Below are 5,514 nucleotides of genomic sequence, written 5' to 3'. Positions count from 1 at the left end.
TTCTGAAGCATTCTAACAAGAGGGAAAAGTAGAAATAGAAAACATCTACTGCATCACCACATAAAAGAGATCCTACAAGGAAAATTCATAGGAACATGACAGTCAAAATCCCCAGGTCAAGGAAAAAAATTATTAAAAGCATCAAGATCAAAACATTTTAAATATGTTGGTGCCACAATTAGAATTGCACAAGACCTAGCAGCAGAGATATTAAAGGATTGCAGGTCTTGGAACACAGCATATTGAGGAGCAAAAGAACTTGGGCTCCTGCCAAAAATATTAGACCCTGAAAAGTTAAATATTATCTTGAATGATAAAATGGACATTTGATAAACTCTCAGACTTTCAAGACTTTCTTAAAGAAAATCCTGAACTTAATAGAAGATTTGACACAGAAGAACCAATAGAAATATAAGGTACATAAAAAGACATTATAATATACATAAGTGCAGACTGTTTACTTTTATATATGTAAAATGCATGTCTAAGATTCTCATTAATAATTGGGTAGTTCATAAGAAAGATTGAGGAAAAACTGAATATGATATGAATTTAAAAGGTAAAACCATTTAGGAGCAGCTAAAAAGAATAATCATTTTATACAAATGAAGTGCAAGAGGAAGAATTGTTACACAGAAATTTGATGGGGAAGGAGGACTGGTAGTTCTGTTAACCTACTTTTTTCAGGAATGGGTTTAAATAGGGAACAATACATATATATTTAAAAGAGTATAAAAGTTTTCTATTTCAGAAGAATAAAACTGTAGGGACAAAGGGAGAGGACAAGGGAGTTATCTTTACAGGGGAGGGTGAGGGAATAGGTAAATAGTGGTAGAGGAGTGTTTAGATTTATGGGAATGGGAGGATAAAGGATGGATCCTTGGAGGAGGGTAAGGTATGGGTAAAAATAAGTAGAAGAGGCAGAAGGGATAGCAATCAAGAGATATGCACATACATAAAAACAAAGATCAGGAGTAGAATAGGTTTGGGAAAGTATTTGTCTATATATGTACATACATAGGTATATGTGTATGTATATATCCATAGATATGGAGAAACATAGCTAAACTTTAATGTAGGCTTCTAGTGGGATGGGGAGGGGATGTGTATATTTGCAGCTATAGAGAAACATATCTAAACTTTATTATGATCTTCTGGGGGGGTTGGGGAGGGAAAAACAGCAAAATTAAAAAGTGCGTAGCAGAGAAAAAAGAAACTCACAAGAAAGCAAAGAAAAATGGAAAATTCTCAACACAAGTATTATTTATCATATAGGCTTTCTTGAAATGAAAATTTATTGTTACATATTTTGAATCCTCTCTTATGCTCTGCTATGCGCATGGCATGCTTTTTTTTTCTCTTTCAAACAAAATTTTAATCTACAAACATATCACATTTTCCAATTAGCAGAACAAATAGTAGAGATCCAAATAGAACCAATCTCAGGGGGGGAAAATGAATTCTAAAAGAACAGAGGGGTGCAGCTAGGAGGCACAGTGAATAAAGCACTGGCCCTGGAGTCAGGAGGATCTGAGTTCAAATCTGAAACTTAACACAAATACTAGACACATGACCTTGGGCAAGTCACTTAACCGCAATTGCTCTCCAAAAACAAGGCAAAACAACAACAACAACAACAGAGGGATAGTTGTTTTTGTTTTCATTTTTTTGTATATTCATTAACAAGCCCCCATGGGCGTACTCCCTATTTTCAATCAGTCATGTAATTCAATCATTTTTTAGAAAAAAAGACTGGAGTGATTGCAAGCAAAATCAGTACAAAATATTATTATTATTATTATTATTATTATTTTGCCTTTTGGAGGGCAATTGGGGTTAAGTAACTTGTCTTTGTGTGTGTGTGTTAAGTGTCTGAGGCCAGAACTGAACTTAGGTCCTGCTGACTCCGGGGACGGCACTTTACTCACTGCGCCACCTAACCACCCACTTGTACAAAATATTCTTGCCAAAGTGCGGCACATTCTTCCCTTACACACACAAGTTCTCTGAGAAGAGGGGTTTTAAATTGATAGGCTAAACCACTCACTTTCTACCCTACAGTCTCATCAGTTCTTTCAGTGCCAACAATTTTCCTCCCTTGAGCATATCTCTTTCAAAGCTGCTGCTCTTTCTACTCTGATTTCTCTGGCTACTGATACCACTTCTGGTGGACTCTGCTGTAAACTGTGGTTGTCAGTGGCACCATAAATTTCCTGATTGCACAAGTTTGATGACTAGACATGACCACTTCAGAGAATCCATTAGTATAATGTTAGGAAACAATGAACATAGAAGAGACAGAGAAAGATATGGATAATAATGATATTGGTTACAGTCACCTTTACTTGCATATAATTACATATGTTCATTTATGCATGTGTTCATTATTGCATTTTGAGTATGCTTTTGTTTTGTAATTTTTAAAACTACTTTCTTTGCATTGGCATTATATCTATATTGCATCAATATTTGACCAACTATGCATGTATTTCTTTGTTTATCTCATTACTTTGTGAGCCTCAAGATTTTGTGATTGCTTTTATTGAAATTGTTATTCTACATACGTGCATGATTCCAGGTACTGAAGTATTAATTGTTTAAAACATATACTGCATTTAATTTATACATTCAATAACTAGAAAAGCTTACCATGATGTTCTTTACATTGGTTGATGATTTTTGCATATGTTGTTGATATATATTTACTCTAAATGGAACGCTAAGGTATTGTATTATCCTTCTTCTGATATACAAAGATATGTATTAAGTATATTTTGTGATTATGCTATATAATTACAGAGGCCAAGTCTATTATAGCTGATTTAGCAAAGGGCTCTAAAATTACAAAGCCTGTGGAAAAATATACTTGCCCTTAAAAGGAAATTACTTTTTTGGAAATTAATTAATTAATTAATTTGTAGTTTTCAACATTCATTTTCAAAAGACTTTGAGTTACATTTTCCCCCATCTTTCCCCTACCCCCACCCCAAAATAGCAAGCTTACTGAATACCTATTCCCCCAATCTGTTCTCTCTTATATCCTCCCCCATCACCTCCCTAACTTTCTGGGAGGGCAAGATGGGTTTCTAAACCCCAGTACCTGTATATCTTATTTCCCAATTGCATGTAAAAAACAAATTTTTAAATATATGTTTTAAAATCATCGAGTTCCAGATATTTTCCCTTCTTCCCTCCTCACCCACCCCAACTGGGAAGATAATCAATTCAATATACATTATACATGTGTACTTACTAAATCATTTCCATAGTAGTTACATTGTGAAAGATTAACTATATTTCCTTCCCTCCTATCCTGTCCCCCCACTTATTCTATTTTCTCCTTTGCCCATATCCTTTTTCAAATTTGCTTCTAATTGCCCTCTCACCCAATCTTCCCTCCCTTCTATCATACCCCGTCATATCCCCTTTCCCCCTATTTACCTGTAGGGTAAGATACCCAATTGAGTGTTTATGTTATCCTCTCCTCAAGCCAAATCCAATGAGAATCAGGTTGTTCCATTCTCTTTCACCTTCCTGTTCGTCCCCTCCATTGTAACAGTTTTCTCTTGCCTCTTTTATGTGAGATAATTTGCCCTAATCTATCTCTCCCTTTCTTCTTCTCCCAATAATTTCCTCTCTCACCTCTTAATTTTATTTTTTAGATATCATACCTTCATATTCAACTCATGGAAATACATATGCCCACATTCACATACATATTTATAAACATATACACACTCTTATACATACATATACGCACGTATGCATATGTACATATATATATATACACACATATATTCCCTTCAACTATCCTCATACTGAGAAAATTCTTATGAGTTATAATTATCATTTTTCTATGTAGGAATGTAAATACCTCAACTTTAATAAGTTCCTTATGATTTCTTTTTCACCTTCTCAAGCTTCTCGTGCATCTTTTATTTAAAAATAAATTTTTTCTGTTCAGCACAGGTTTTTTCATCAAGAATGCTTGAAAATCCTCTGTTTCATTGAATTACCATATTTTTCCCTATAGCATTATATTCAGTTTTTCTGGGTAGGTGATTCTTGGTTTTATTCCTAACTCTTTTGATCTCTAGAATATCATATGCCAAGACCTTTGAATCAATGTAGAAGCTTCTAGGTGTTGTATTACCCTGATTGTGTTTCCACAATACTCAAATTGTTTCTTCCTTACACCCTGTAATATTTTCTCCTAGATCTGGGAAATCTGGAATTTGGTTATGATATTCCTAGGAGTTTTCTTTTGGGGATCGTTTTCAAGAGGTGATTGGTTATTTCTTTCAATTTCTATTTTGCTCTCTGATTCTAGAATATCAGGGGAATTTCGCTTGAGAATTTCTTAAAAGATGGTGTCTAGGCTCTTTTTTTGATTATGGCTTTCAGGTAGTACAATAATTATAAAATTATCTCTCCTGTATCTCTTTTCCAGGTTAGTGGTTTTTCCAATGAGAAATTTCACATTGCCTTCTATTTTTTTCATATGTTCCGATCTGTTTTATAATATCTTGATTTTTCATAAAGTCATTAGATTTCAAATGCTCCAATCTAATTTTGAAGGAATTATTGTCTTCAGTGACTTTTTTGAATTCCTTTTCCATCTGGCAAGTTCAGCTTTTTAAGTCATTCTTCTCCTCATTGGCTTTTTGGTCCTCTTTTGCCAGTTGAGTCAGTCTATTTTTAAGGTGTTATTTTCTTCAGTGTATTTTTGGATCTCCTTTAGCAGGCTGTTGACTCACTTTTCCTGATTTCTTTCATCATTCTCATCTCTTCCCAATTTTTCCTCCACTTCTCTTACGTGATTTTCAAAATCCTTCTTGAGCTTCTCCATGGCCTGTAACTAATTCATATTTTTCTTGGAGGCTTTTGATTCAGGAGTTCTGACTTTGCTGTCTTCCTCCCACTCCATGCCTTGATCCTTTTAGTCCCCAGTAAAGGATTCTATGGTCTGTTTGTGCTTCCATTGCTTGCTCATATTGCCAGTGAATTACTTGGCTTTTGAGCTCTTTGCCAAGGTAGAACTGCTTCCACAATGGAGAGAGCTATGTCCCAAATTGCTGGGGTTTTTGCAGCTGCCAGAGTTATTAGTTAGGTGCCCTCTCAACAGTCCCCACAAGCTCTGGTTCACTGGTCACATGCCCCAGGACCACCCCCCCCCCAAGACCATGATCCAGATCCAAGCTCATTAAAGCAAGAGCAATTAGCCTCTTTATGTTTGCCTTGTCCCCCTACAATCTGCAGGCCAGGATGGAAGCAGCCATGGGGTGATGGCTTCATGGCCTCTATACCTCTGCTGCTTTTCATCTCAGGGGCAGGGTCCAGACCTGCTCTTCATTCCCCTGTTCCAAAAGAGTTCTGCTCTGACCTTTCACTTTGTCTTTGTAGTTCATAGTTTCAGAAGTCTGGAAATCACCATAGCTACTGATGATTAACTCTCCTGAAGTCTGCTCAAGCCACTGCAGCTAAAACCACATGGCTCATGTAGGCCTGTGCATG

This window comes from Petaurus breviceps, unplaced genomic scaffold (assembly GCF_028583685.1).
Source record: "Petaurus breviceps papuanus isolate PSGF00001 unplaced genomic scaffold, PetGlider_PUasm1.0 173, whole genome shotgun sequence".
In the NCBI taxonomy this organism is placed as follows: Eukaryota; Metazoa; Chordata; class Mammalia; order Diprotodontia; family Petauridae; genus Petaurus; species Petaurus breviceps.
The sequence above is the reverse complement of the archived record's forward strand: the minus strand, read 5'-3'. Positions refer to the sequence as shown.